The sequence below is a fragment of the Marmota monax genome, unplaced genomic scaffold, assembly GCF_021218885.2.
Source record: "Marmota monax isolate L192 unplaced genomic scaffold, Marmota_monax_Labrador192_F-V1.1 WCK01_AAM20220418_F8-fsc00017, whole genome shotgun sequence".
Taxonomy (NCBI): Eukaryota; Metazoa; Chordata; class Mammalia; order Rodentia; family Sciuridae; genus Marmota; species Marmota monax.
Window position 1 is genome coordinate 1601073 of NW_026695241.1, and position 17681 is coordinate 1618753.

The window sequence follows — 17681 nt, forward strand, 5'->3', positions numbered from 1 at the left end:
TATAGGCTTCTGTATGAATGTTGTCTTCCTTTCTCTGGGATGCATTTTTCTTTAAAAAATATTTTTATCAGTGCATTATAGTTATACAGAGTAGTGGGGTTCATTTTGATGTAATCACACCTACAGGGAATATAATTTGCTCCATTTCAATCCCTGGTCTTGCCTCTTTCTCTCTTCTTCTCCCTCCCGGTGTTCCTCTTGTGCTATTCTCCTGGTCTTCTGTTTATGTTTTTTTTCAATTGGTGCTTTATAGATACACATAGCAGTGACATTTATTGTGGTATGTTCACATATGTACATAGCATAATCTGGTCAGTTTCAATCTGAACCTGTTTTCCACGATGGTGGTACCATTTCACACCCTCACCGAGTGTTTCCACAGTCTTGCCAACGCTAGGTGTTACGATGGCTAGTTGTACACGTCATCTTGACTGGCCATGAGGTTCCCAAATTAAACATTCTTTCTGGGTCTGTCTGAGGGTGTTTCTGGATGAGATCATACATTGGAGTGGATGGATTCAGTCGAGATTGTAATTTTGGGGTGCATCATGGAGGGCTTGAGTTGAACCTGGAGGCTGGGGAAGGAGGACTTGGCCTCTTTTCCCAGACTCACCCCTTGATCTGGGACATCTTTCACCTTCTGCTCTGGGGTGCGCTGTTGGCCCCCTGGTTCTCAGGACTTGAGACTCTGAAGAACCGTCTCTTCCCTGGCCTCCGGGGAAGCTGCTGATCATGGGTCTTCCTGGCCCCTCTTACTGTTGGAAGCCAACTCCCATAAGAAATCATATACATCACTTTAAGTCCTATTAGTTCCGTTTCTCTAGAGAGCCTGACTAACGCGGGCATCCTCATTATTTTTACTTTCGCCGACCCGGTGGGCACGCGGTGATAGCTCACTGGGGTTTTACTCTGTGTGCCCCGAGGGCTAATGATGCTGACCATCTTTTCGCTTGCTTGTTTGTCATCTGTATGTCCTTCTGATAAAATGTCTGTTCGTGTCTTTTGCCCTTTCCTGATTATGCTGTTGGTTTACTCTTGAGTTTCGAGAGTTCCTTATGTTGATTAGAAACTCCTTTTTCATCAAGTCTGTGTTTTGAAGATATTTCTTCCAGTTTGTAGCTTCTCTTTTCAGCCTCCTAATAGGGTCAACAGTCAGAGTTAACCTATTAAATTTTGATGAAGTCGAGTTTATCAGTTTTTTTCTCTTTTGATGGTGGTTTTTGTGGTGTCAAGTCTGATAACTCATTGACTGGTCCCATATTGTGAGGATTTTCTCCTGAAAGGTTTAGGGGTCACACGACTTTTGTGTTAAAGTCTCTATGAGGTGTAGGACTCAGGAGAGGGTCACACTTCACGGTGGACGCTGTCTTGCTGTGGCACCTGTGTTAAACAGTCCCTCTCCTCCCCTGAACTGTCCTCACACCTTTATCAAACCCCTAGGGCATGTTTGTGGGGGTCTGCTTCTGGGTTCTCTACTCTGTGAGTTGGTCTGTGTGTCTGCCCCTGGCTAGTCCACGGCTTGCTCACTGTAGCTGTAGGGCAAGTGGTAAAACCAGGGAGCCAGCTTCTTTGCATGTTTCCCTCATCTCCCCAAAATATTTTGACTCTTCCAGTTCTTTTGCCTTTCCATATAAATTTTAGAATATTCTTGTCTATATTCTCCTGGCCATTCTCAGTCAGTCCCCAGCCTCAGTCAACTATGGTCAGACTTATCACTACAGATTAGATTTGTCTTTTCCAGATTTTTTTTCTGTAGATGGAATCATACCAAATGTTCTCTTGTCTGATTTCTTCCATTCATCATGAAGTTTTTGAGGGTCATCATGCTGCATATATATCTCCATAGCTCCATGGTTGCTATGGAACAGTAAGCGTGTAATGAACGGATGTCTGTCTGTCTTTCCACCCTGTTGGCGGGCCTTTGGGTGGTTTCCAAGCCTTTGGCTGTTATGGCAAAACCTCCCATGAAGGTTTGTGTGCAGGTCTCTGTGTAGACATCTAGCTCGCTTGGCTGTGTGTCTGTTGGGAAGTACCAGCTTGTTTTCCAGAGTGTGCACGTTTTGCCTTTGCACCAACAGTGTGTGAGAATTCCAGCCGCCTTACTCTTTGCCACACTTGGTGTTCTCATTCTTTTAATTTAGCCATTCTAGAGGGTATAGAGTAGTATTTCATTACCTTTTGGTTTTATTTTATTTGTAGAGAGGAGAAGTCTATTTTGGCTCCTGGTTTCAGAGGACTCAGTCCATAGACGGCTGACTCCGTAGCACTGGGCCCAAGGTGGGGCAGAATCGCATGGCGGAAGGGTGTGGCAGAGGAAGGCAGTTCAGGATGGGGCAACAGGAGAGAGAGAGAGAGAGAGAGAGAGACTCCCCTCATCCCCTCACCAGGGACAAAGGCATAAACCCAGAGGCATCACAGTGTGAATTCACCCTTCCCCCATGATGAAGGGGTTGGCATCAGCTCACGTGCTCATTGCCCATTGGTTCATTTTCTTTTATGAAAGGTCTGTTCAAATCTTTTGCCCACCTAAAACACATTGGATTGCTTGCTCTTTTTTTTATTATTGAGTTTCAAGAATCCTTTATTTTGTATTTGTTCTTTATTAGGTATTTTGGGTAGGTCCTGTGTCCTAGGTCCTGTGTCAGACGCATGTACTGTAAATATTTTCTCAGTCTGTGACTTTTGTATTTTTCTCTTAAAAATTTAATACAGTCATTCATTCAGTGCATTTAAGGTGTCCATAATGTTTTGATATATTTATCTTGATACACAGGTGTGTAGTGAAATAGTTGAGCAAATGAACACGCCCATCATCTCATGTGGTCATCTTTCTTTCTTTCTTTTTGTGGTAAGAATACCTAAAATTTGTTCTCTTGGCAGATTTGCAGATAGCAATTCAGTCTTGTTAACCGCAACCCTCGTGCTGTGCACGCACTCTCTAGACTCGCTCATCCCACACTTCTGCAGTGCTCACCCTTTGCCTCCGTCCCCCCACATCGCCCTCCGCCCTGACAACCACGCTTCTACTCTGTTTCCATGTGTGGTGAGTGGCAGGATTGCTGCTTTTCTTTTTTTAACTTTTTAAAATTCATCCTAATTAGTTAAATATGGTGATAGAATGCATTTTGAGACCTCATATATACATGGAGTCTGACTTCTCATTCTCCTGGTTGTATACATGATGCAGGGTCACACTGGTCGTGCAGTCATCAATGCACACAGGGTAATGATGTCCGATTCACTCTACTCTCCATCCTACCCCCACACCCCCTTCACTTCCCTCTGCCTAATCCAAAGTACCTCTGTTCTCCCCTAGCACCCCGCCTTGTGAATTAGCATCCACATATTAGAGGGAACATTCGGCCTTTGGTTCTTTGGGACTGGTCAGCCCCTTCCAGGCAGATATGCACAGTAGAAGGATCACTGTCCTCGCTCTGCAAAGTGACCTTGCCCAGCTGGTAAAATGACCAGTTGGGGACACCAAGAATTCTATCTGCTGTGGGTTTAGCAGCCTTTGCTGGTGACCCCTGGTCTCTCAGATTTACCCTGGCCAGCACTGAGCCACGATTCCCCTCTTCCACCTGCCCCAGATCAAGCAGGTGATGGAGGACCCTGCAGGTCACACACTGCACAGGGTGCCTGGCAGGGAGGAGAGTGTCCTCCCGCCTGAGGCCAGTGAGAGGCTGTCTCCAGAGAGAGGTGCCTTTGCTAATTCCCCTAAAGGGTCTTAGGAGGAATTAGAAAAATACCCGGGAATCATCCTTATCTTTTCTGTCCCTTACCTCTCTTCTCAGAGTTCCCCGAGCTCTGGCCACACAAGTCTCCTTTGTGTCCCAGGGGTACGCCAGGTGAAGTCTGCTTTCTCAGGGAATTGGTCTTGGCTATTTCTCTGCTTGAAACTCTTGCTCTGGATCTTTCTTCCAGAGGTTCAGGTTTCAGTTCAAAAGCCACCTCTTCCAGGAGGCCCTCCCTGACCACCCTCACTTAAGTATCCCTATCATAGCACTTATTTATTTTTTTTCCATAGCATTTCTCCATTTTTAATTATTTACTGGTTAGAAGAGGCAATCTGCTGTGGGTCCTGAGCACCCCTGCTTGTCCCCCAGGGGTGGTGAAGGCAAGGCTCTGGTGGGCCTATCCACCAGGCCATTCCTTGGGACTTTTTTTTTTGGTGAGTGACCTACACAGGATGAGGTCACATCTGCCCCAGACGAGGGACCACAGTGCTCACTGCTGGTTCTCAGAGCAGCGAATCCCAGGGTTCTGCGTTGGCCTCCTGTAATGCAGCGCCCCCCCCCCCCCCCGTGTGCAATTCCTGCCTCAGGCCTGGCCTCACCCCTCTCCCCCCACATGCGGGTGTGGGTGAGAATGGCGCAGCTGTGTGCTCGGAGACCTTGCCCTGCACCAGACGCTGCTGGCTGCTGATTGCTTGACCTCTCCCCAGCCAGGCCAGGTCAGCCTGTCTCTGTCTGAGGCCCAGAACAGGGAAGTTCTGGTAAGTACATGAGACCAGAGGCCCCTCCATGCTCTTGGTCCTGGCAGTGTGACCTGGGAATGGGGACCAGGACGCGTGTGGGCCCCAGACAGCGATTATGCCCAGTCCTGTATATATAATTCATGGTGCTAAGAACGGGGATCTGGAGATAAGGAAGGTTGTGTTCCTTAAAAGATCCTTGTGCTGAAGGCCACAGCAGGGGTCTTGTCACCGTCCCCATCTGGGACCCAGATGCAGAAGACAGGGACCACAGAGACCTTGGAGTGGACGCCTGTCCTGCCTGGAAAACCCTGAAAGAATCCATGAGTTTCTTGCTGAGTGATGAACTTGATGAATTATTCAGGGCACATCCAGGGGGTGGACGTGGCCTAGACTGTCCCTTTTTAATGGACAAGAAAAAAATGAGGCAGTGGGACAGCTAAGTGCACAGGAAATCCTGCTGTCCCTGGGGCCTGGCCCACACTGCAGCCTTTGTCTGGTCACACAGGAAGGCTCCTGTCCTGACCACTCCCAGGGCCTCCCCCCAGGGCTTCTGAAAAAGAGACTCTGGGCTGCTAGGGCCTGGCCCAGCAGGGGACCTCGTTCAAATGCTGTATCCCCACAAACCAGATTCAGCAGTCTGGATCATACAGCCTCCCCAGGTGATTCCCCTGCCTGCCCATCTTTCTCCCAGCCAAAATCAAGCCTTCTCTAGGGCTCCCTAGGACTCCATTAGGAAATTGCAATTCCATTCAATTATTGAACAGGTACTTGCTGGGCACCTGCTCATCTTGCACAGGTTGCCTCTAAACCTCAGTAGACAGGCTCAGAGAGGCTCACCTGCTCAGGTTGCTCAGTGAACATCGGGCAGTGGTAGGACTTTTTTTTTTTTTTATAAATTTTTTTTTTAAGAGAGAGGGAGAGAGAGAGAATTTTAATATTTATTTTTTAGTATTTGGTGGACACAACATCTTTGTTTGTATGTGGTGCTGAGGATCGAACCCAGGCCGCACGCATGCCAGGTGAGCGCGCTACCGCTTGAGCCACATCCCCAGCCCCAGTGGTAGGATTTTAATCCAGACCCAGATGAATCCAGAGTTCATATATATTCTGTGCTATGGTTTATGTTCAAGGAACTGGCTATATTTTAGTCAGACTAATGCAAAAATACTAACAATTATGAAACAAGGAACAATTAGCTCATGCATTCACCCATTTTTTCTTTCATTCACAAATAATCCACTTATTCAGTATAGCTTTATGAGCACCTACTATGTGCCAGGTACTGTGTGTCTAGTAGGGATGGCCAGAGCTGTAGCTGTACAGTTTCCACAGTGGTGACGAGGAGCTGAATCTGACAGCTCAAATGGCTGCCCATTTGGGGAGAATGAAGAATTGGGTTTGTATTTTAGCTTTGCTGCTGGATGGCAGATGACATCAGGCAAACTATTCAACCACTTGGAGTCAAAGAGCTTCCATGTTTAAAACATAGGAGTGGATGAGGTGATGGTCCAAGAGCCCGGTGCTGACCCTGGTGCACCGTTGGGTGTCCTGTTCAGGGAAGGACAGAAGGAAGGCTAGTTAAAGTCCCTGGGGAGAGGGAGGGAGTCAGGGATTGCTCTTCTGCTGGTGTTTCTTGTAGCTTTAACAAATGTTCTGCTGGAACAAGTCCACTAGAGGCAGCAGAGTGAGGGGTGGGGTGGTTTGTTTGTCCATGAAACATGCCAACACCCAGCAGGTGCCTGCATGCACTGGGGACGGTTCATGAGTGAACACGGGAAGGAGGTCATGTGCATGTACGGTCAGATGCGTGAGTGCTTGATAGATTAGGAGGATGTAGGAAGCCTCGCCTGCGTTCCTTTTCTGACACACACACTTCAGGACTGATGTTCATGATGAGCCAATGCCAGGTGGATAGACGCTTGCTTCGTTGGTGCAGGGTTCCCGCAGCACAGGAAAGAAAGGGAACTTAGGAGCAGGACTCCTGTGCTGCCCCATCCCGAGAGACCCGTGCATATGGCCACTCATCCCCTCTAAAGCAAGCCCTAGCCCTCCTGAGTGCCAGGAACTGGGCCACGTTCCACAGCAGGGAAAGGTACCAAGCTGGTAAATGGAACGAGGCCAGTACAGACCTGGGCTGTCCAGTTAGGGGGCACTGGTGACACGTGCCTTGTAATAGGGTAGTCTGAGATAAAAAATATACAATGTCCACAAGATTTTGGAGATTCAGTGTAAAAACTGTATGATTTTTAAACATTGATTACACATTGAAATGACAGTAATTTGGATGCATTAGGCTAAAGCCAATCAGTTGTTAAAATTAATTCACCTGTTTCTTTTTATGCTTTATAAGGAGGCTACTAGAACATTCTAAACCACGATGTGGCATGTATTCTGCTTCTATTGAAGCCGCTGGTGCACAGCTCAGTGCACACAGTGCAGCTCTGATGTGGGGATTGACAGCTGGGAGGCTCTGGGGGGCTCTGGGCAGGCTTCTGAGTGCGGCAGGGGCCAGGCAGGTGAGTGGGAAGGAGAGAGACAGACTAGGGGCTCCAGGGAGGGGGTCAGACTTGGGCAGTTTAGCCAAAATACTGTCCCCATTTCCCAGGTTGACAAAATGGAGTGTCACTTCACTCTCTGGGGAAGCTCCTTGCTAGAGTTCCGGGCTAGACCCAGGACCTTGCCCGGGCGCTGGGATGTGGAATGCTAACCCTCAGAAATCCATGCTGTGCGGCCAGCGCTGCCCACATGGAGAAAGTGTCCCCTCCCCAGCCCCCCAGCTAATCTCCCTGCCACCCACACTCGCTCTTCTGCCAGATGCCCACTTGTCCCCAGAAGGCAATTGCTGCTTTACCTCCTTTGTTGGCGGAGTCTCCCAATAGTCTGATGAAGTCATTTTAATTAAAGCACTGATTGTGCTGGGAGGAAATGGTGGGGAACACGCGGCTCTGGGGGAAGGTGGCTGGCGCTGACGCAGGGAGGTAATTGGAAGACACTTCGCCCTCCAGCTCTGCTGCCCAGGGCAGCCACGTCCCTTCATCTCACAGTAACAGCCGTGATGATGATACTGATCATGTGGTCGCTAGGCTGCTCCTGTGTCCCCCCCCCCCCGTCCAGAGCAACCCAGCCAGGCAGCCAGTGTTCAGAGAGGGGAGCAGCTCCCTTAAACTCACACAGCTAGGGAAAGCAAGGGCCGGACTTATACCCAGCACCTGGCCCAGTGATCTGTCCACTGCTCCTGCCTCATATCCAGCAGCTCCCTGGGGTATGATGACGCCCTTTGGAGACCTTCCAGGTGACAGTCTTGCCCAGATTCTGCCTCTCCCTCTACTTAGCCGATGGAAATCTCTAGAAGCCTCAATTTCTTTCTCTGTTGTATAAAAACAGAGCTAATGCCCCCAGCCTCACAGGACAGTGAGGGTTTGATTTAAATATCAGCACCTCATTGGAGGCCCCCAGGAGCTCCCTGATGGCTACACACGACGTCACTGTGCACACGTGAACGCAGTTCTTCCTCTCCTGGTTCTGCCCTCTGACCCCTGCAGCCTCTTCAGCTGCCTCAGTGACTTCCCTCTGGGCCTTCTCTTGGAACTAAGAGCTGTGCTCGGCCTGGAGCATCCATTCCCCTCCCGACCCCTCTGCTGCCTCCAGACCTGCCTGGGCTGGGCAGGTGCCGGCTTCCGTGCCTGTCTCACCAGCAACGCATGCTTACTGCGCGGCCCTGGAAGGGACACTTCCTGGCTTGCTCATCACAGCAACCCCAGGCTGGCTCTCAGGGACTCTCCCAGGTGAGCAGGGACTCTGCTCCAGGCCTGGCCTGGGTGCTGTCACGTTCCCTCAATAGATATGTCTAAGTCTAAACCCCCAGTACCTGGGAATGTGGCCTTCCCCAGAAGTAGGGCCTTAGAGATGCAATCAAGTTTAAATTAGACCATGGGGGGCGCTAATCCAATGTAACTGGTGACCTTGTAGGAGGAGAAGAGACACAGGCATCTACAGACAGGCCTGACAAGGAGCCACCACCAAGAGCTGGGAAGGGGCAGGGGAGGGTCCTGTCCAGGGTCTCAGGGGACCATGGCCTTGCTGACTCCTTGGGTGTTGGACTCTGAGCCTCCAGAACCGTGGAGAGCACATTTCTGCTGTTTAAGTCTCCCAGGTTGTGATACATACTTTGTCACGTTGTCCCTACAGATGCCCCTTCTACAGCTGATGCCCTGTGATCTGGATGATTGACCTCTGCCCTGTGCCTTGGTTTCCTTGCAATGAGGGGGACAGTTGTAGTTCTCACCTCGAAGAGTCGCTGAGCATTGAATGAATTAATAGCATGGGGGTCCCATAAATAATAGACGCTATAAGCAGAAGCTGTTACTTATAGTGGGTCGATAAAGTGTGTTGAAAAAATGAGCAGATGGAACACACGCTGTTGGTGTTCCAGATCACTCATTCCCTCCTTCCTCGTGCTCTACAGGTGTGGTTGCTTTTAAGTCTGGGAACTGACGGTGGCTGTGAGCTGTTGGTACTGTCCAGCATCCATTCCCCTCCTCTGGTGACAGCATCCCAATTGTCTCCATCCTCATCTTCCCAGTCAAGGGGCTCAGCTGGGGCTGACCCTATATCTCCTGCCACCATGAGGATTTAATTCAGGGGTGGACACAGTCTCAAGTTGGCTGAATGAGAGGTATCCCTAGCAACTTGACTGACAAGAGAAGTTGGCTTTCTGTGAAGTTGCTAAGCTGGTCGAAGGTAATCAGAGCCGCTGGGAGCCATCTTCCTGCCAAAGCCAGGCCACAGGGACGCAGAGCTGAGAGAGGAAGAGAGAAAGTTCCCGCAGCACCCTTTGAGCTCCTGGGTCCATGATGCCTGCAGGTGGACAACTCCTTTTCCATTACCGGAGAAAATGAATCAAGAGTCTTGTCTCCTACAATCAGAAAATCTGACTGCTGTGAAAGTTGGTGGCAGGAGTGGGTGTTGCCAGAGACACGACCTCAACTGAGGGTCAGCTGAACCTGCTATGCAGCCCTTGCGATGCAGAGACAAGACAGAGAGTGATCTGCCTGTCCTGAGCCTGGCACCGGGTGCTATTTCTACTCGACTTTAAGAGACATGGCGGGAAAAGAACACGAAAGCTTGTAGCCGGCTTCTCCTTGACTGCAAAAAATTCTTGAAAGAAACGGAGGGAACCCAGCCCATCTGAGGATGAGAGAGTAGCAGCCGACTTCCCTAGAGGAGGCGTTTTCTGGTGTGGTCAATAACCCAAGTTGATGGTGAGCAGATAGTCCTCTTGGTAGAATTAGAAATGCCAGCTCTTGGGCTGGGGATGTGGCTCAAGTGGTAGCGCACTTGCCTGATATGCGTGGGGCACTGGGTTCGATCCTCAGCACCACATACAAATAGAATAAAGATGTTGTGTCCACCAATAACTGAAAAATAAATATTAAAAAATTCTCTCTCTCTCTCTCTCTCTCTCTCTCTCAAAAAAAAAAAAAAGAAAGAAAAAGAAAAAAAGAAAAGAAAAGAAATGCCAGCTCTGCCCCCGAGCCAAGTTGATTTTGGGGACAGGAACAGGGAAAGGCAGTAGTGATCCTGGAAAGTGTGGCGTTCACCTGACCTCCCCCAGTCCCCCTCAAGTATCATTTTGGGTCCCACATGTGCCGCCCATAAGGCCAAGAACTGCCCCTACAGAGTCCTCACTAGGATTTGGCCTGGGCATAGGGTAGACGGGTGTGCCCACCTCCCAGCTGTTACCTGGCCAAAATGCAGGCCACGTGGCTGAAGGACGATTTGGGTGGCCAGAGAAAGGAGAGGCCAGGTTCTACTCTGAGGCTGGACTATCCCACCATCGGCTGGATGCCAGGGCTGCACCCCAGGCAGAGTTCTACCTGTGGATCCTGGTCAAGGGTTCTCCTGAAACACAGAAAAGCCCTGGTTGCTCTGTCTAGAGCCAACAGGAAGTGGATTGCCCAAGAATCACAGCCTCTGCAAACTGCTGGAGTCTGGGTCTGGAATGTCCCTCGAAGGTGTCAAAGGCTTGTCCCCTGGTTGATTCTATGGGGACATAGTGCAAACTTGAAGAGGAGGGCCCCAGGGGATGCTTTAGGACATGTGGGGGACCCGATCTCTTCCTCTGTCTCTCTTGCTTTGGCTTCCTGGCCCCGATCCAGGTGATGATCACGATCAAGATGAGCATCTTTGCCCGGCCATGCACCTCCTCCATGATGGGTTGCCTCACTACAGGCCCAGACGCAGTGGGGCCAGCTGACACCTCCAAAGCCTTATCTTTTTTGTTTATAAATTGATTACCTCAGGTATTTGTTACAGTGAAAAAAAGCTAACTACCAGGATTATCCTTCCAGACCCTGCGGAGGGGGGTCTTCCCAGAGAACAGAAGCGGAGGTGACCCCGGGGACCCACCAGGGCTTAGCCATTGTCGGAGGGAGTCTGCCAACCCATGCGAGGTGGCAGCCTTGGGTTGCTTCTCCTTTCCCCAAGGGAATTTTTCTAACCATTTTTATTTTTTCTTCATTGTATGAGAGTTGTGCCAGGTGGGGGTTAATTTATCTTTCAGACACATTTCTGGACCCCCAGAAATGGTGAGCGGATCTCATTGAGGTCAATGAAATCCCCCCGGCCATCGTGGATGTGGATCTTGACATGAGTTTCGGGGAGTCTGCTCTGGGGGGAGAGGGCAGTGTTGGGTCTGGCTGCCTTGTTAGCCGCGGGTGCTTCCTATGCATGGAAGGCTGTGGTATGTGGCATTTGGGGGTCAGAAAGCACGATATAGTGGACACCTGTTTTCGCCTACCTGACACCCCTCCTGGCCTCCTCTGCTGTTAGAACCACCACCTCCCTGGGTGGTGGGGATGGAGACCTTCCCAATGGCCATGTAGAGTGGTCAGGCCAGGCCGACAGCTCTGCCACCTCCCAGCTCATGGCCACAAACCTGAACTGTCGGGGATCACATCTCGAAGTCCACTGGAGTAGACCCGAGAGTTAATCAGTACTTTCTCTGGAGCTATTAGGAAAAAAGAGACGTCACCTGTACTAGTATTCTGTAGAGGAACAGGACCAGTAAGGTGTGTGTAGAGTTACACTAGAATTAATTAGACTTTTTAGACTCGGTGACACGGTCACAGACTGGATAGTCCCGCGAGGGCCGTGTGCTGGCTGGAGAGCCAGGGAAGCCAGTGGCTGCTCAGTCCAAGAGCCTGGAGCCTCAGATCTAGAGGGACCAGTGATGCAGCCCCGAGACTGAAGGCCTGGAGGCTCCCTGTGGGGCTGGGGTGAGGGTCCCTGTCGAAAGGCTCAAGAATCTGCAGTCCAATGTCCACGGCAATGGCGGCAGCAATAGGGGCACCGGCTCAGGGACTGCAGCTCGTGCTGATGAGCTTCCTCCTTCTACCTTGGTCCCATCAAGCCCCCGGCTTATTGGATGGCACTGCCCACATTCAGGGCAGGTCTCCACCCTCAGTTTGCTGGCCCACACACCCATCGTCTCTGCAAACACCCTCACAGGACCAGAAGTGGGCATTACTAATCTCCCAGGTGTCTCTCATTCCCATCAGGGCGATGATCAAGATGAACCATCTGGAATCTACACCTCATCAACACATCTCCTTAAGCCATAGGCCCTCCTTCTCCCTGAGGTGGTAGAATTATCCTGCACACAACCCAAGATGCTATAACTCCTTCACCAGAAGAGGAGGGAAAGGTTTCTGAACGATGCTTACTCGTCTCCAGATATCCCAGAACATAAAACTACAATGTAGATTTAGCAGCCCTTTGTACTGATATGAAGCCAGTAAATGTCATGTTGCATGACAGAGGAATAAGAGAGGAAAGAAAGGAGAGATATCTGCTTAATATACACCTGCGCACACACACACACACAAACATACTCTTAACAAAATAGGAAAGAACTGCTCACGACAGTCACAGTCTGGTTCCCGCACCGAGTCCTGTGGCCATCGTTGGCATTGATGACCACTGTCTTCTACTACTCTCTCTCTACTCCCTCTGCCTTCAGGAAGCCCCTCAGCAGGTCTCAGGTCTTCCCCTGGAAGGGGTGACCTACCTTCCATTTATAAAGGTCTGGCCCATTTGTTGTCCTGCCTGGACTGGGCTGTCATAGTTTCCCACTGACCTGAAAAACAGGACATGGCAATGCCACGAGACGCCCCCAGGGATCTCCCATACCCCAGGCGTACCCTTCCTCACCTCCACTGTGGAGTAGTAGTCCAGTCTCTCCTTGGTGGTCTGCATCAGTCACCCCTGCCAACACCATGACTCCCGTCTTAGCCTGTTGACTCAGAGGCACCAGGAGCCCAAAGTGGCCAGGGGGAGTCTTAACTTCCAGGTATGTGTAACAGCATCATGTCTCCTGGTAGAGTAGTCCCCTCTGGAACAAAGACTTCTAGACTACCAGACCATAAGGTCATGGTAACAGGGAGCAAAATACTTGCCAGTGGGTCCCATGGGTAATGGTGAGGGGTACCCTCTGGTTTCTGGCCCTTGCTTCCTGAACCTGTGAACCCTGGCTGCGGGAGAAAGAGTGCCCCAGAGTGGATGCTCATTCAGAGAACAGCCAGCCTTTTGGAGGGAGGACTTGTGCTAGCCCTGCAAGATATTGCCACCTCGAGGCACTGTAACTGTGTCTTCAAAGGCCACTCCACCATTCTGTCCCACCAGCCGCTCCAGGATGGCGGGGAACATGGTAAAACCAGTGGATCCCGGGGCTTGAGCCACTGCCACAGTTCTCTGGTATGAAGTGAGTTCTTTGGTGGGAAGCATGCTGTGTGGGACACCGTGCCCCAGGAGGGAGCCTTCTGTTAGTCCACGGATGATGGTTTTGGCAGAAGTTTTACATACAGGGAAGGCAAATCTGCATCTGCAGTAAGTGCCTGTTCAGTAAGAAGAAAACACTGCCCCTTCTGTCATGGAGTGGCCCAGTGTAACCAGCCTACCAAGGCGCTGGTCATATTGGGTCTCAGTATTGGTCTCGGATGCTGGCAGCCTGGTACTCATCAGTGGCTGTAGCCAGGCCAGCCTTGGTGAGTGGAAGTCCACGCTGCTCAGTCCAAGCATAACCTCCATCCCTGCCACCTTGGCCACTTTGTTTATGAGCCCACTGGTCAAGGACAGGGGTGGCTGGGGAAAGAGGCTGACTGGTGTCCAAAGAATGGGTCATCGCGTGCACCTGATTATTAAAGTCCTATTCCACTGAGGTCACCTTTTGGTGAGCATTTACGTGGGACACAAATATCTTGCCCATTCAGAGAGGTCTTCCCCAAATGTCTTTGTCACCAATTTGCCAGTCATGATCCTTCCAAGTCCCTGGTTATCTTGCCAAATCATTGACTACCGCCCAAGAATCAGTGTATAGTTGTGCCTCTGGCCTTTCTTTTTCTTCACAGGCAAAATGTCGAGCAGCTGTGCTTCTTCAGGTTCTGCCCTCTGTGGAGATTTCCCTTCACCCCTGTCCTGCAGGGTGTCCCAGAAAGGGGCTGTCACGCTGGAGCTGTTCAATATGGGGTGGTGCCTGAAACACTTGGGGGGATGCAGAACCATCCTAAGCCAGGCCCCCCTCTCCCTCTGTCAATGGTCACAGGGACTCTCCATGAGGCTGTAGGTACACAATGGGGGATAGCGTGTAACAGGAAAAGGACCATGGCCATTTGGGCCACATCTTCATGGGACTTACCTGTGCCTTCAGCTCCTGCTCGGGCTGATCACGTGTGCACCACGTCTCCTTGATGACTGCTGCTGCTGTGCGTGGCCAATTCAATGGCTGGGTGGGTCAGATAACGCCCGTTTGTCACGGGCAGCTCGGATCACATGGTGACCCCTTGGTCTGTGGTCAAGCATTCAGTTTCTGCTAAGACTCAGTAGTAGGCCAATGGCTGTCTCTCCCAGGGAGAGCAGTTGTGTGCAGAAGGTGGCAGGGCCTTCCTCCAAAACCCCAAGGCCCTCTGCCCTGATTCTCCTATGGGGTCCTCCAAAGGCTGGCTTCGGAAGATTCGCTTTTGTGCACCGGCAGGCTTCTTCCCCCCTCTGCCTTCTGTTCCACCTGGACACACCCAGAAGTGGGCTTCAATATCCTCCTAGGTGTCTCTCCATCCAATCAAGTTGACAGTCAAGATTAGCCACCCCATCCTCTTTCCCTCGAGGCCGTGAAGCTGGCAAAAGGCCAGGAGCTGCCGAGAGCCTCTTACCTCTAAGAGGGAGTTTGCCTGAAAGCAGACGGAAGCTGAGCAGAAGACTGAGGAAGACAGATTCATGACAACTCGCCCTGGAGCCCTGGATCTTGTAGCTGAGGTAGCTGTAAATCTCTTTTGCTAAGCAATTCTGTGTTGCGTTTCTGCCATCCGCAGTTGAGTCTTGATTTATAAGAACTCGAGTTGATTCCAGGGTTATTGGGCTGGAAGAGCACCCAGGATCTTGGTGAGGATTTGCTTTTCTGCTCTCTTTTGTCTTGAAAATGACTTGAAAAACCACCACCAACAGCTGCCACTTTCAGAGCTATGTAAACCCCACAGAAATGTAAACCTACTTAGTTACTGAGGTGTGGAATTCTGCACCATTTGACTAAATTTAGCTTTTCCCCTTACAGATGGGGCATGTATGGGTGAGGATAATTACCTTTGGATTTGATTGGCCAGTTTTTTATGTTGATGTAATTCTCAAAACCAAAATTTGCACAAATAGTGTAAGGAACTCCCAGATACTCTTAATCCAGATTCACCAGTTGCTAACATTTTGCTGCACTTTATCTCTCTTTTCATATGAACATATTCAAATACTATTTTCTATGAACCATTTGAGAGGAAGGGTACAGATATCATGCACTGCTACTGATAGTTATCACATATTTGTAAGAACAAGGACATTGCCACGTGTGGTGACACACACCTGTAATCCCAGAAACTCAGGAGACTGAGGTAGGAGGATTACAAGTTCAAATCCAGCCTCAGCAACTAAGTGAGATCCTGTCCAAAAAATAAAAATAAAAAATATAAAGGGCTGGGGATATAGCTCCGTGGCAGAGCACCCCTGGGTTCAATTCCAGCACCACAAAAAACAAACATCAGCAACAACAAAAAAAAGGACATTCATTTTACAATATGATTATCAAAGTCAGACAATTTGATATTAATATTCATATCTATTCTACAGAAATTATTCAAATTTCATGAATTGCCTTATAATGTCTTCTAGGGTCATTTTTATCTGAATCCAGGATCCAATTTGGGGATTAAGCATTGCATTCAATTTTCATTGCTCCTTAATCTCCTTTAGTCTGAAAGTTACATTATTTTATCTTTGTTTTTCTTGACCTTGGCATTGTGGTTTTGTGGACGGTCCCTTGACTGGGCTTGCTGACGCTCCCACACTGCTAGGCACAGGTCTGCATTTGGGCCAGGAGAGCCCGGAAGTGGAGCTGTGTGCTCCATACTGTGTTATTTCAGGAGCACACCTGAACCTTGGCCGCCTGGTTAAGGGGTGTCCCCTGCAACTTCTCCACTGCTGAGCTGCCCTTCTCCCCTGAGTCAATAAGCAATGGTGCGGAGACACCTTGAACGTCCCTCTCCCAACCTTCACAGTGACGCTGACATCCCCCCCTCGATTCTTGCCTGATTCTGCTAATCCTACGGCCGCAAAAGAGAAGTTTGCTAACCCCGTCATTCTTTCTACTTCTGCTACAAAGAAGGAGGCTCGTTCCTTATTTACTTGTCTCTGAATGAACTCTTGGACTCTTCTTTTGTTCTAAGGTCTACAGTCTTTTACTATTGTCGTAGCTCAGGGCCTTTTAGTCAGCTTTTGCATCACTGTGACCAAAACACCTGACAAGAACAATCTAAAGGAGGAGAAGTTTATCTTGGCTCTTAGTTTCAGAGGTTCAGTCCATGGTTGGCCATCTCCATGCCTCTGGGCCCGAGGTGAGACTGAACATCGTGGCAGAGGGTGAGGGAGAGGAAAGGGGTTCAGGACATGCCCACCACACCCAATCTAGTCATTTCACCTCTGAAAATTCTTGCGTTGTCTCACACAGAAGATATTGGGGGACACCACATATCTAACCTGAAACAGGCTGCTATAATAACATAGGATAGATTGGGTGGCTTCAACATCAGGAATGTATTTTGTCATGGTTGTGGTGCCTGGAAGTCCAAGACCAAGGTGGTAGCATGGTTGGGCTCCTGTGAGGGATCTTCTTGGGTGTCCCCACACAGCGGAAAGAGAGAGACAGCTAGCACTAATTCCACCCTGACAGCCACACCCTCATGACTTCATCTAAACCTGCTGCCTCCCAAATGCCCCGTGTCCAAACAATATCATGTTGCTGGTTAGGACTTCAACATAAGAACTCCAAGGGGCACGATTCAGTTTATAGCAACGACCATTCTTTTGATGTTTACATTGTCTCAGATTTGGTCCTTGGGAGCCCCTCAAATCGATTCAGGTTGAGTCCAGTGTCCTTTTTAACATATCCCCTTATTTATTTTATTTTATTTATTTATTTTTTTGAGTGCTTACTTTTCAGGCACTCATGTGAGTGAGAAATGCCATTAACATAGACTGGACATGTTTGTGCTCTCCGCCCTGTTGGGATTTAATGAATGAATAGCAATGAATTCACAAGTTGCTCTACTTTCATTGATGCTAATCTACAGAGACATTCATAATTACTTGGTGTCATGACTGAGGTCATGCAAACTGTTTTATTCCATTCCAATGTTAATTGCTAGTATCAGCAACACCCAAGTCACACATCGCAGAGGTTACAGAGAGGCCAAGAAGGGGTTAAGGAGGCGGCCCTGGGAGAGCAGATAGTAATGCAGAGTCACAGTGTGGGGTCAGTGAGAGGAAGAACCAGCTGAAGGACTTGTTCAGGTGCAGAGCAGTCAAGGTGCAGAACTTCTGGGCCTTAAGATTGTGCCGGGCCGATGGTGGTTGTTGACTTGCACAGACGTGGTGGTGTTGACTCATTCTACCTTGGCACATGCATTCAAAATGGAGTAGCTCATGGTAAACTGCTGTTTTATCAGTTGAAGTACATCAGGGCCGGGCACTGCTGTTCCACAGAACATGGAGTACTCAGAACAGGCACATTCCACTCTCTAGAGGCACAATTAGGCAGTATAAGCCCAAACTGTGCTTCTCTGTCCTGGCCTGGGGGCCAGTCATTTTTCCAAGGGACCTTGGTTTCTTT